Here is a 14,534-nt window from a genome sequence, read left to right as displayed (position 1 = left end):
GTCAGTCCACTAGCCTTTGTAGTGTAAGTGAGAGTCCCCCTACCCTTCCTGCCCAGAAAGACCCATCAGTATGTAGATGAATGCAGCTGAGTGTCCTGTGTTTATGGCTGTTTGGGTGAAAAGCACAAGGGGAACTGTCAAAGAGCACAGACCAGACATGTGTTGGAGACAGGCTGTAAGGTCCAAAGAGCAGTAAGGGCAGAGAAATGCCTACTTTCTAAAAGTGTCATTTCTAAAATAGTAATGCAAACTTCAACTTCACCAGTGAGTAGGATTTCTCGCTACCATTTCACCCATACCAAACATGACAAGCTACTCCTCTCAGATCATTGAAGGCAATTTCCAATGCTAGCCAATGATAGGAGCAGGCTTTAAAGTAGTGAAAAACTAATTTGGAACAACCCTTACTCTTCTAGTCTCTCCTGGTAAATACTGGTATGGGGATACCAACTTGTCATGCACAATGCTGTGACTAGCACAAGTATCCCTCAGGGGAGTGATTTGGATTCCATTCACCTGGAATGTGTTGGAAGTGTCTGCTTCCCTCTGGAATCACCAACTCACTCTCTGAACCTACTTCCCAATTAAAGGCTAAAATGGTGTCTTTATCTGAGGAGCAATCCTCAAAGGCTACACTGGCAAACCCAGTGCCTCCCTTTTTCTTGGGACATGCTGCATCCCCTCTGTATTGCGCAGCCTGCTGACAATCAAAGCAGGGCCTACAGTCTATGACTTTTTTAAGCTTAGGGTCCCCATTACTCTGTTTACCACCAGAGCTGGAGTAGGATGTACTATCCTCTTTTTTAGGGGCCTGGGTCCCTGGAGGAACTTCCTTGGAGGACTTACCACCTCCTTCTTATGCCTTCTGTGGGCCTAAACCCCTTTCTTGGGATCAACCCCTAATGTTTTTGGGGAATCCTAGTCCTAACCCATGCATCAGCCTTCTTAGCTAGTTCTTTGGAACAAGAACATTATATATGTACTAGATGCTGATTTAATTTTTTTGATGTACAGTTTGCTAATAAGTGCTCCTGCATAGTCAAATTGTAGAGCCTTTCATGGTACTGCACCTTGTTACCTTTTAACCAGCCACCTGGTGTCTTCACAGAGAAGCCAACAAAATTTACAAAGGTCTGACACCAGGTTTTGTGAGTCTCCCTGAACCTAATCCTGTATTCCTCAGTGGTGAGTCTGAAGCCTTCAATCACAGCCTCATTCATTAGGTCATAGGACTCAGCACTTTCCTCATTGAGTGTCCATGGACTTGCCTGAGAAACACTCTTAGAGTAGAGAGCCCTAGTGCCTTTGGTGTAACCTTCTCATTCTACAAGCCCTTTGTTAGACTTTTCATCCTTGGCGTGGTCTCCCTTAACTTTTTACCTCTGTTGATGTGTGTTGGACTCTCATTTTGCTGTTTTTGTTACTCTGGGCACTTTACCACTGCTAACCAGTGCTCAAGTGCAAGTGCTCATTTACAAAACGTGTGTGTAATTGGTTTATCGATGATTGGCATATTTGATTTATTAGTAAGTCCCTAGTACAGTGCACTAGAGGTGCCCAGGGCCTGTAAATCAAATGCTTCTAGTGGGCCTGCAGCACTGGTTGTGCCACCCACATAAGTAGCTCTGTAATCATGTCTCAGACCTGCCACTGCAGTGTCTGTGTGTGCAGTTTTTACTGTAAATTCGACTTGGCAAGTGTACCCACTTGCCAGGCCTAAACCTTCAATTTTCTTACTTGTAAGGCACCCCTAAGGTAGGCCGTAGGTAGCCCCAAGGGAAGGGTGCAGTGTATGGTTAAAGGTAGGACATATTGGGGGTAATTCCGACCCCGGCGGTCAAGGACCGCCGGGGCCGGGGATGCGGGAGCACCGCCAACAGGCTGGCGGTGCCCCGCAGGGCATTCTGACCGCGGCGGTTTGGCCGCGGTCAGACCAGGAAAACCGGCGGTCTCCCGCCGGTTTTCCGCTGCCCTGGGAATCCCCCATGGCGGCGCAGCTTGCTGCGCCACCATGGGGGATTCCGACCCCCTCACTGCCATCCTGTTCCTGGCGGCTCCGACCGCCAGGAACAGGATGGCGGTGAGGGGTGTCGTGGGGCCCCTGGGGGCCCCTGCAGTGCCCATGCCAATGGCATGGGCACTGCAGGGGCCCCCGTAAGAGGGCCCCATTTGTATTTCAGTGTCTGCTTTGCAGACACTGAAATACGCGACGGGTGCCACTGCACCCATTGCACATACCCACTCCGCAGGCTCCATTCGGAGCCGGCTTCCTCGTGGGGAAGGGTTTCCCGCTGGGCTGGCGGGCAGCCGTCTGGCGGTCGCCCGCCAGCCCAGCGGGAAAGCCAGAATGGCCTCCGCGGTCTTTCGACCGCGGAGCGGCCATATGGCGACTCCCTCCAGGCGGGCGGCTCCCGCCGCCCGCGGGGGTCAGAATGACCCCCATAGTAATGTGTTTTATATGTCCCAAAAGTGAAATATTGCTAAATTCGTTTTTTACTGTTGCAAGGCCTGTCTCTATCATAGATTAACATGGGGGCTACCTTAAATCTTATTAAAGTGCACATTCCCTTTGGGAGCGGTTGGACATGTGGAGTTTGCGGTCTCTCTGCTCACAATTTAAAAATACATCTTTTAGTAAAGTTGATTTTAAGAGTGTTTGAAAATGCCACTTTTAGAAAGTGAGCATTTTCTTGCTTATACCATTTCTGTGACTCTGCCTGTTTGTGCATTCCCTATCTGGTTCAGTTTGAAAGTTGGGCTGGTTGCACCTCACACTAGAAAGTGACACAAAGGGAGCTGGGGTGTAGTCAGCATTTCCAGATGAACCATCTATGCTAGGAGGGAGGGGACGAGTGGTCACACACATCTGAAAGGGCTGTGCATGCCCTCACACAATGCAGTCTCCAACCCCTGGGTGAGTGTCTGGGGCCTGGCCTGCGCAAGGCAGGATTCCACAATCAAGAGAGACTTTGCTTTGAAGTATGCCTACTTCAAAGGAGAAAATGGGTATAAGAAGGGCACCCAAAACCACAGACTTTAGAACACTTTTGGAAACCAAGAGGAACCTCTGCCTGGAGAAGAGCTGAAGAGCTGAGGAAGAAAAGCTGCCCTGCCTGTGACTGTGCTTTGTGGAGTTATCCTGCAGTTGCTGCTTCTGACAGAGTAAGAGGGCAAAGACTGGACTTTGTGTGCCTTCCATCTTGTGAAGAACTCTCCAAGGGTTTGACTTAGTGTAGGAAAGTACCATCTTGCCTGGCATGTTACCCCCATATTTCACTGTATATATGTTGTTTTAGTTGTATGTGTCACTGGGACCCTGCCAGCCAGGGCCCCAGTGCTCATAAGTGTGCCCTGTATGTGTTACCTGTGTTATGACTAACTGTCTCACTGAGGCTCTGCTAATCAGAACCTCAGTGGTTATGCTCTCTCATTTCTTTCAAATTGTCACTAACAGGCTAGTGACCAATTTTACCAATTTACATTGGCATACTGGAACACCCTTATAATTCCCTAGTATATGGTACTGAGGTACCCAGGGTATTGGGGTTCCAGGAGATCCATATGGGCTGCAGCATTTCTTTTGCCACCCATAGGGAGCTCTGACAATTCTTACACAGGCCTGCCACTGCAGCCTGAGTGAAATAACGTCCACGTTATTTCACAGCCATTTTACACTGCACTTAAGTAACTTATAAGTCACCTATATGTCTAACCTTTACCTGGTAAAGGTTGGGTGCTAAGTTACTTAGTGTGTGGGCACCCTGGCACTAGCCAAGGTGCCCCCACATTGTTCAGGGCCAATTCCCCGGACTTTGTGAGTGTGGGGACACCATTACACGCATGCACTACATATAGGTCACCACCTATGTGTAGCTTCACAATGGTAACTCCGAATATGGCCATGTAACATGTCTATGATCATGGAATTGCCCCCTCTATGCCATCCTGGCATTGTTGGCACAATCCCATGATCCCACGGGTCTGTAGCACAAACTACTGCCAAACTACCTTTTCAGGGGTTTCACTGCAGCTGCTGCTGCCAACCCCTCAGACAGGTTTCTGCCCTCCTGGGGTCCAGCCAGGCTTGGCTCAGGAAGGCAGAACAAAGGACTTCCTCAGAGAGAGGGTGTTACACCCTCTCCCTTTGGAAAATGGTGTGAAGGCAGGGGAGGAGTAGCCTCCCCCAGCCTCTGGAAATGCTTTCATGGGCACACATGGTGCCCATTTCTGCATAAGCCAGTCTACACCGGTTCAGGGACCCCTCAGCCCTGCTCTGGCGCGAAACTGGACAAAGGAAAGGGGAGTCACCACTCCCCTGACCTGCACCTCTCCTGGGAGGTGCCCAGAGCTCCTCCAGTGTGCTCCAGACCTCTGCCATCTTGGAAACAGAGGTGCTGCTGGCACACTGGACTGCTCTGAGTGGCCAGGGCCAGCAGGTGACGTCAGAGACTCCTTCTGATAGGCTCCTTCAGGTGTTGCTAGCCTATCTTCTCTCCTAAGTAGCCAAACCCTCTTTTCTGGCTATTTAGGGTCTCTGCTTTGGGGAATTCCTTAGATAACAAATGCAAGAGCTCATCAGAGTTCCTCTGCATCTTTCTCTTCACCTTCTGCCAAGGAATCGACTGCTGACCGCGCTGGAAGCCTGCAAAACTGCAACAAAGTAGCGAAGACGACTACTGCAACTCTGTAACGCTGATCCTGCCGCCTTCTCGACTGCTTTCCTGGTGGTGCATGCTGTGGGGGTAGTCTGCCTCCTCTCTGCACTAGAAGCTCCGAAGAAATCTCCCGTGGGTCGACGGAATCGTCCCCCTGCAACCGCAGGCACCAAAGAACTGCATCACTGGTCCCCTGGGTCTCCTCTCAGCACGACGAGCGAGGTCCCTTGAATCCAGAAACTCTGTCCAAGTGACTCCCACAGTCCAGTGACTCTTCCGTCCAAGTTTGGTGGAGGTAAGTCCTTGCCTCCCCACGTCAGACTGCATTGCTTGGAACAGCGTCTTTTGCAGCTACTCCGGCCTCTGTGCACTTCCGGCGGAAATCCTTTGTGCACAGCCAAGCCTGGGTCCACGGCACTCTAACCTGCATTGCACGACCTCCTGAGTTGTCCTCCGGCTGCGTGGGACTCCTTTGTGCAACTTCGGGTGAGCACCATTTCACTCCTCTTCATAGTGCCTGTTCCAGCACTTCTGTGGGTGCTGCCTGCTTTTGAGACATCTCCTTGTCTTGCTGGGTGCCCCCTCTGTCCTCTGACGCAATTGGCGACATCCTGGTCCCTCCTGGGCCACAGCAGCATCCAAAAACCCTAACCGCACAACTTGAAGCTAGCAAGGCTTGTTTGCGGTCTTTCTTCAGGAAAACACTTCTGCACGACTCTCCACTGCGTGGGACATCCGTCCTCCAAAGGGGAAGTTTCTAGCCCTTGTCGTCCTGCAGAATCCTCAGCTTCTACTGCCTAGTAGCAGCTTCTTTGCACCCACAGCTGGCAGTTCCTGGGCATCTGCCCACTCTCGACTTGGTCGTGACTTTTGGACTTGGTCCCCTTATTCCACAGGTACCCTCGTCTGGAAATCCATCGTTGTTGCATTGCTGGTTTTGGTCTTTCCTGCAGAATTCCCCTATCACAACTTCTGTGCTCTTTGGGGAACTTTAGTGCACTTTGCACTCACTTTTCAGGGTCTTGGGGTGGGCTATTTTTCTAACCCTCACTGTTTTCTTACAGTCCCAGCGACCCTCTACAAGGTCACATAGGTTTGGGGTCCATTCGTGGTTCGCATTCCACTTTTGGAGTATATGGTTTGTGTTGCCCCTATCTCTATGTGTCCCCATTGCATCCTATTGTAACTATACATTGTTTGCACTGTTTTCTAATACTATACTGCATATTTGTGGTATTGTGTACATATATCTTGTGTATATTTGCTATTCTCATACTGAGGGTACTCACTGAGATACTTTTGGCATATTGTCATAAAAATAAAGTACCTTTATTTTTAGTATATCTGTGTATTGTGTTTTCTTATGATATTGTACATATGACACTAGTGGTACTGTAGGAGCTTCACTTGTCTCCTAGTTCAGCCTAAGCTGCTCTGCTAAGCTACCATTATCTATCAGCCTAAGCTGCTAGACACCCTATACACTAATAAGGGATACCTGGGCCTGGTGCAAGGTGTAAGTACCCCTTGGTACTCACTACAAGCCAGTCCAGCCTCCTACATTGGTTGTGCAGCGGTGGGATAAGTACTTTGTAACTACTTACCACTTTTGTCATTGTACTTTTCATAAGAGAAAAATATACAAAACAAGTTCAGTGTATGTACACCTAACCAAAAAGTTTTGCATTTCTTTTCTCACTTTTTTTCTAAAGTGCTGAAAAGTACCTCTAACTTTCTAAAAAGTTCTTAAAAAGTTTTTAAAGTTTTTTTTTCTGTCTTTCCAAAAGTTCTGAAAAACTTTTTTCTCACTTTTTCTATCCCTTAAACACTTTCTAAAATGTCTGGCACAGGCCAAACTGTTGATCTGTCCAAACTTTCTTATGATCACCTTAGCTGGAAAGGAGCAAGGAGTCTCTGCATAGAAAGAGGTTTAAGTGTAAGGAAGAATCCCTCTAGAGAACTGTTGGTTAACATGCTTGTAGAACAGGATAAGGCCAGAGCTGGCACAACTGTTGAAAAGTTAGCTGATGGTTCCCACTCTGATTCTGTGGCACCCCTAGCAAAAGAGGTGGGAGGGAATCTTCCAAGCCTGCCCCCTAGCAAGCCAACTAGCATAGCTGGTACTGATGTAGAGTCACACCATACTGATAGTGTTGTCTCACATCACAGTAAGAGTATCCCTTCTCATCATAGTAGAAGTGCTGTTTCTGTTAGCCAAGCTGGTAAGGTGCCATCTGTTAGGGACAGGTCTCCTTCTGTTTATTCTCACCATACTTCGGTTTCAAGGAATGACCCACCCACCCACCCTGATGACAGAGTGTTAGAAAGGGAGCTCAATAGATTGAGAGTGGAACAAACCAGACTGAAGCTCAAGAAGCAACAGCTGGATTTGGATAGGCAGTCCTTAGAAGTGGAAAGAGAAAGACAGAAACTGGGTTTAGAAACCCATGGTGGCAGCAGCAGTATTCCCCATAGTCATCCTGCAAAACAGCATGATTCTAGGAATCTGCACAAGATAGTTCCCCCTTATAAGGAGGGGGATGACATTAACAAGTGGTTTGCTGCACTTGAGAGGGCCTGTGTTGTACAGGATGTCCCTCAAAGGCAGTCGGCTGCTATCCTATGGCTATCATTTAGTGGAAAGGGTAGGGATAGGCTCCTTACTGTAAAAGAAAGTGATGCCAATAATTTTGCAGTTCTTAAGAATGCACTCCTAGATGGTTATGGCTTAACCACTGAACAGTACAGGATGAAGTTCAGAGAAACCAAAAAGGAGTCTTCACAAGACTGGGTAGACTTTGTTGACCATTCAGTGAAGGCCTTGGAGGGGTAGTTACATGGCAGTAAAGTTACTGATTATGAAAGCCTGTATAACGTAATCCTGAGAGAGCATATACTTAATAACTGTGTGTCTGATTTGTTGCACCAGTACCTGGTGGACTCTGATCTGACCTCTCCCCAAGAATTGGGAAAGAAGGCAGACAAATGGGTCAGAACAAGGGTGAACAGAAAAGTTCATACAGGGGGTGACAAAGATGGCAAGAAGAAGGATGGTAAGTCTTCTGACAAGGGTGGGGACAAATCTAAAAATGAGACTTCATCAGGCCCACAAAAACACTCTGGTGGGGGTGGTGGGTTCAAATCCTCTTCAAATCAAAACAAAGAAAAGAAACCATGGTGCTATTTATGTAAAATAAAAGGCCATTGGACAACAGATCCCAGTTGTCCAAAGAAAAGCACCAAGCCTCCTACCACTACAACCCCTGCTGCTACACCTAGTGCCCCTAGTAATAGCAGTGGTGGTGGGAGCAAACCTACTAATAGCCAATCCAAGGGAGTAGCTGGGCTCATTTTTGGTAACTTAGTTGGGGTTGGTCTTGTTAGGGAGACCACAGAGGCTGTGTTAGTCTCTGAGGGGGCTATTGATTTAGCCACCTTAGTTGCTTGTCCCCTTAACATGGATAAGTACAAGCAACTACCCCTAATAAATGGTGTTGAGGTTCAGGCCTACAGGGACACAGGTGCCAGTGTTACAATGGTAATAGAGAAACTGGTCCACCCTGAACAACACCTACTTGGTCACCACTACCAAGTAACCGATGCTCACAACAACACACTTAGCCACCCCATGGCTGTTGTAAATCTCAACTGCGGGGGGGGTTACTGGTCCAAAGAAAGTTGTGGTTGCCTCAGATTTACCTGTAGACTGTCTACTTGGAAATGATTTAGAGACATCAGCCTGGTCAGATGTGGAGTTGGAGGCCCATGCAGCAATGCTGGGCATCCCAGGGCATATTTTTGCTTTGACAAGGGCTCAGGCCAAAAAGCAAAAAGGACAGGGTGACTTGGATCCTGGAAGAATGGACCAAGTGCTCCCTAAAGCTAGGGCTAGTAGAAGTAAAGCACTACCTACTATCCCTCCCTCGACAGTGGATTCTTCTTCTGAGGAAGAAGAATTTCCACCCTGTGCAGAACCTACACCCGAGGAGCTGGAAGCAGACACTGCTGAGCTTTTGGGTGAAGGGGGGCCTGCCACGGAGGAGCTGAGTGTGGCACAGCAAACCTGTCCCACACTAGAGGGTCTAAGGCAGCAAGCTGTCAAACAAGCAAATGGGGATGTCAGTGACTCTCACAGAGTTTACTGGGAGGACAACCTCTTGTACACTGAAGCAAGGGATCCAAAACCTGGAGCTGCCAGGAGATTGGTGATTCCTCAGGAGTACAGAAAGTTCCTCCTAACTCTAGCCCACGACATTCCCTTAGCTGGACATTTGGGGCAAATGAAAACTTGGGACAGGCTTGTTCCCTTGTTTCATTGGCCTAGAATGTCAGAGGACACAAAGGAATTCTGTAAGTCCTGTGAAACCTGTCAAGCCAGTGGCAAGACAGGTGGCACTCCAAAGGCACCCCTTATTCCACTACCTGTGGTTGGGGTTCCCTTTGAAAGGGTAGGGGTTGACATAGTTGGCCCCCTTGACCCTCCTACTGCTTCAGGCAATAGGTTTATCTTGGTGGTAGTGGACCATGCCACCAGATATCCTGAAGCAATTCCTCTAAGGACCACTACAGCTCCTGCAGTGGCAAAGGCCCTCCTGGGAATCTTTTCCAGGGTGGGCTTCCCAAAAGAGGTGGTATCAGACAGGGGAAGCAATTTCATGTCTGCTTACTTAAAGGCCATGTGGAAGGAGTGTGGTGTTACATACAAGTTCACTACACCCTATCATCCACAAACAAATGGACTGGTGGAGAGATTTAACAAAACTCTCAAAGGCATGATTATGGGACTCCCTGAAAAACTCTGCAGGAGATTGGATATCCTATTACCTTGCCTCCTTTTTGCTTACAGGGAGGTACCTCAAAAAGGAGTGGGATTCAGCCCCTTTGAACTCCTATTTGGACACCCTGTGAGAGGTCCTCTAACACTTGTTAAGGAGGGTTGGGAACAACATTTAAAAGCTCCAAAGCAAGACATAGTGGACTATGTACTTGGCCTCAGATCAAGGATGGCTGAGTACATGAAAAAGGCCAGTAAAAACCTTCAGGCCAGCCAAGAGCTCCAAAAGCAATGGCATGACCGGAAGGCTGTTTTGGTTCAGTACCAACCAGGGCAGAAAGTGTGGGTCTTGGAGCCTGTGGCCCCAAGAGCACTCCAAGATAAATGGAGTGGACCCCACACAATTGTTGAGAAAAAGGGTGAAGTCACCTACTTAGTTGACTTAGGCACTGCCAGGAGTCCCCTTGGGGTGCTCCATGTCAATCGCCTGAAACCCTACAATGACAGGGCTGATCTCACCCTGCTCATGGCAACAGATGAGGGACAGGAAGAAGAGAGTAACCCTCTCCCTGATCTCTTCTCTTCCACAGAACAAGATGCTCTGGTGGAAGGGGTAGTACTGGCAGATTGTCTTACTGCTGAGCAGAAAGACTACTGCATAAATCTCCTAGGTCAGTTTTCTGAACTCTTCTCTACTGTGCCAGGCACCACTTCTTGGTGTGAGCACACTATAGATACTGGAGACAGCTTGCCTGTCAAAAGTAAGATCTATAGGCAGCCTGACCATGTCAGAGACTGCATAAACAAGAAGTGCAGAAAATGCTTTAACTGGGAGTGGTTGAGCACTCTGAAAGTCCATGGGCCTCTCCTGTGGTACTTGTACCAAAACCTCATTCCAAGGATGGAAAGAAGGAAATGTGGTTTTGTGTAGACTATAGAGGTCACAACCAAGTAACCAAAACTGATGCCCACCCCATACCCAGGGCAGATGAGCTAATAGATACACTGGCATCTGCCAAGTATCTAAGCACTTTTGACTTGACTGCAGGGTATTGACAGATCAAATTATCAGAAGATGCAAAAGCAAAAACTGCATTTTCAACCATTGGAGGCCATTACCAATTCACAGTAATGCCTTTTGGATTGAAAAATGCACCTGCCACTTTTCAAAGGTTGGTGAATACAGTCCTGCAAGGGCTGGAAGCTTTTAGTGCAGCATATCTAGATGATATAGCTGTCTTTAGCTCCAGCTGGGATGATCACTTGGTCCACCTATGGAAAGTTTTGGAGGCCCTGCAAAAGGCAGGCCTCACTATCAAGGCTTCAAAGTGCCAGATAGGGCAGGGGAAGGTGGTTTATCTGGGACACCTGGTAGGTGGAGAACAGATTGCACCACTTCAGTGGAAAATCCAAACTATTATAGATTGGGTTCCCCCTTCAACTCAGACCCAGGTGAGAGCCTTCTTAGGCCTCACTGGGTATTACAGGAGGTTCATAAAGAACTATGGCTCCATTGCAGCCCCTCTTAATGACCTCACCTCCAAGAAAATGCCTAAAAAGGTATTATGGACAGCTAGCTGTCAGAAAGCTTTTGAGGAGCTGAAGCAGGCCATGTGCTCTGCACCTGTCCTGAAAAGCCCCTGTTACTCCAAAAAATTCATTGTCCAAACTGATGCATCTGAATTAGGGGTAGGGGCAGTCCTTTCACAACTTAATTCTGAGGGCCAGGATCAACCTGTTGCTTTTATCAGCAGGAGGTTGACCCCTAGAGAAAAGTGTTGGTCTGCCATAGAGAGGGAGGCCTTTGCTGTGGTCTGGGCACTGAAGAAGTTGAGCCAATACCTGTTTGGCACTCACTTAATTGTTCAGACAGACCACAAACCTCTACTTTGGCTAAAACAAATGAAAGGTGAAAATCCTAAATTGTTGAGGTGGTCTATATCCCTACAGGGAATGGACTATACAGTGGAACATAGACCTGGGAGTACCCACTCCAATGCAGATGGACTCTCCAGATATTTCCACTTAGACAATGAAGACTCATCAGGTCATGGCTAGTCTTATTGTCCTTCGTTTGGGGGGGGGGTTGTGTATGAAAGTACCATCTTGCCTGGCATGTTACCCCCATATTTCACTGTATATATGTTGTTTTAGTTGTATGTGTCACTGGGACCCTGCCACCCAGGGCCCCAGTGCTCATAAGTGTGCCCTGTATGTGTTACCTGTGTTATGACTAACTGTCTCACTGAGGCTCTGCTAATCAGAACCTCAGTGGTTATGCTCTCTCATTTCTTTCAAATTGTCACTAACAGGCTAGTGACCAATTTTACCAATTTACATTGGCATACTGGAACACCCTTATAATTCCCTAGTATATGGTACTGAGGTACCCAGGGTATTGGGGTTCCAGGAGATCCCTATGGGCTGCAGCATTTCTTTTGCCACCCATAGGGAGCTCTGACAATTCTTACACAGGCCTGCCACTGCAGCCTGAGTGAAATAACGTCCACGTTAGAGCAAGTCGCAATTTAAGATTGTTTTGTGCAGGAAGGTGTTCCTTCCTGCACAAAAACAATCTCCCCTTCAACGCAGCCATCCTTGCACAATGATGCAAGGGTTGCTGCGTTGGCACACAGCAGCAAATTTAGTGTCGGCGCAGGGGGAAACACAGAGGTGCACTGTATTCTATTAAATATGACACATCCCTGCACTGTGAAAATGACAGTGCGCAACACTGCCAAATTTGGACCGGTGATTTGCCCTTGAATCTGGCCCTATATCGCTCGGCATTAGGGTGCCTTGCAAGCCACTAATCTCACTCAGCGTCTTATTTGTTCCTCCCCAGTACTCAGGGGGACTTGGCTACAGATTTGGATAATTTCAACTGCTGGCTTCCAGATACATTTGAAGACTTAACACCCTTAAGTGTCTGTCCTTGGAAGACTCAAAAAGTCTTGGCCCCATGGTTTTCTTCATACTTCCCAAAAAATAGGCAAACAATTGGAGTGGATATGGAGAGTCAATTACTCTCAGGAGGGCAGGGTCAGTTGCAAATCAGCATCATGATTCTATTAAAGAGGCTGAGACAGTATTTTGCCACTACAATCGACCTGGCAAAGAATGATACTCAGGTTGTCAGATATCTAAAGATTTTCTTCATCCTACAGTCTGCAACCAGTTCTAGATGCTTCTCAGAAACTCTGTGACAAGCTGGCAGATTTGTTCGAGTAGAAGATTGAAGCTCATCAAGGGATGTTTACACTGAGTAAGTTACCAGTAGAAGTCTCTAAGAAAAGACTAAAGGAGACCCCACATACTTCTCTCCTCTAGTTGAAAGCCATTATGCTAGAACAATCTAAACAAGCTATTATGCGCAGCAAATCAGGCACTCCTCTAGACCCCTGCCACTTTCTTTTCTCAAAAAAGCTACTGATGTCATTAATACAATTTTGAATTATATTTTAAATCAATCCTTAGTGACGGGTGTTGTGAAAGCTAACTCTAGTCAAGCCTTTGCTTAAGAAACCAGATTCCGACCCAAGGACTTTGTCTGCTTTCAGTCCTATTTTTTCTGTCTCATGGCCAAACTCCGTCATTGTTTCCAAACCAGTTTTGGACTTCAAAATTCCACTGAGTATTCCCTCGTGAAAGTTTCAGAATCTATAAACTTGATATTGTAAACAATGCATTGCTGATTCTCTTGGATATGTCTGTGGCTTTCAACACAATATCACACAATATCTTACTACAGTGCCTGGCATATATTGGAATCCATGATGGTTGAAATCTTTCTTAGGAAACAGGAGACAAGTGGTAACTTTTGGCCCTTTTAGATCACATGAAAAACTCTTGAAACATGTTGTTCCTGAGGGGTCATATCTGAGCTCAGCATTGTTCAATGTACACATGTCTCTCTTGATTGCACTTTTGAAAACATTTGGTATTGCTATTGTGTCATATGCAGATGATACTCAGGTGATTATCTTGTTTAATAAGAATTCTTTTAACTCGGAAGAAAACTTGAAAAACAGTCTCGCCCAAGTCATCAGGAGGATGAACAGTAATCACTTAAAATGTAACATGGACAAACAATCAGTTTTCCACTCTGGCATGGTGGCCAGATGACCACTTTGAGGGGCATGTGTATGAGTCCCTAGTGCCACCAGAACGCCACTTTTCGTGATGCTATGGTGGCGCTATGAACGGTGTTGTATTTAGAAGTTGCCGTTAAGCCACTTTTTGTGGCTTGACACCACCTTGTAAATACGACCCCTTCACATGCAGCCCTTTGCGTGGAAGGGGCATGCAATGGGTGTTGCTGTGGGTGTGCCACAGCAACACCCATTGCATTTTGACGCTGCCTAGGTTTACGAGGTTTTCGTAAACCTGAGGCAGCGCCAAAATGTAACACCACCCCAGGGGTGCCGTTAGTGCTAACGCGGAGAAACCCTAGCTATATTCTTAGTCACCTAGGGCTGAATAGTAGATTTCACACACTAGGTCGATGAACCGAATCTGTTTTGAGAAAATCGTCATTCGAAATATGTCATAAACATCACTTATAACAAATGATAATCAATTCAACCTTAAGAACCACACTAGTTTATTAAGAAGTTAATAATTTATTTCCCTATATTAACAACGCTAAGGTTACGAAAACAATTCTCAAATACAAGTGATACATATACAGAAACAACAAAGGCTGATTTGAACGGCAAATATATCTAAGTTTAATCAATGCAAAAAGACAAATCATCTCAATGGTTATAACACAAAATCATAGCAACAAAATCTGAGACAGAAAAATTGAATACATCTAAATAATGATTAGACAGAAAAATATCAACAACAATTCATGAGCATGTGAGTAACACCTCTCTAACCACTAATTAGCATTGACGTGTTGGGTTTCATGTAAAAGTTGTAGTAACACAAATTTAGAAAACATCTAAACTATGGCGTTATCAAAAATAAGAATAAGCAGCAGTAAATAAGCAATTGCAGCTGGTACTTGAAAAACAAAAGACAAATATCAATTCACATTTATACATTTACCAAGTCTCTACGAAAACCAGAAACAACGTCTACTTCGTCAGTGGGACAGC

The 14,534-nt window shown here is 46.6% G+C and overlaps 1 protein-coding gene across 1 annotated transcript in view; it reads left to right on the top strand.

The window, feature by feature from the left end:
• PLPPR5 (phospholipid phosphatase related 5) overlaps positions 1-14,534 on the top strand; it is a 723,479-nt gene that overhangs the window by 638,052 nt on the left and 70,893 nt on the right. The gene's annotated exons all lie outside the window — the stretch shown is intronic.

Source organism: Pleurodeles waltl, chromosome 4_2 (assembly GCF_031143425.1).
Source record: "Pleurodeles waltl isolate 20211129_DDA chromosome 4_2, aPleWal1.hap1.20221129, whole genome shotgun sequence".
Taxonomy (NCBI): domain Eukaryota; kingdom Metazoa; phylum Chordata; class Amphibia; order Caudata; family Salamandridae; genus Pleurodeles; species Pleurodeles waltl.
The sequence above is the reverse complement of the archived record's forward strand: the minus strand, read 5'-3'. Positions and strand labels throughout refer to the sequence as shown.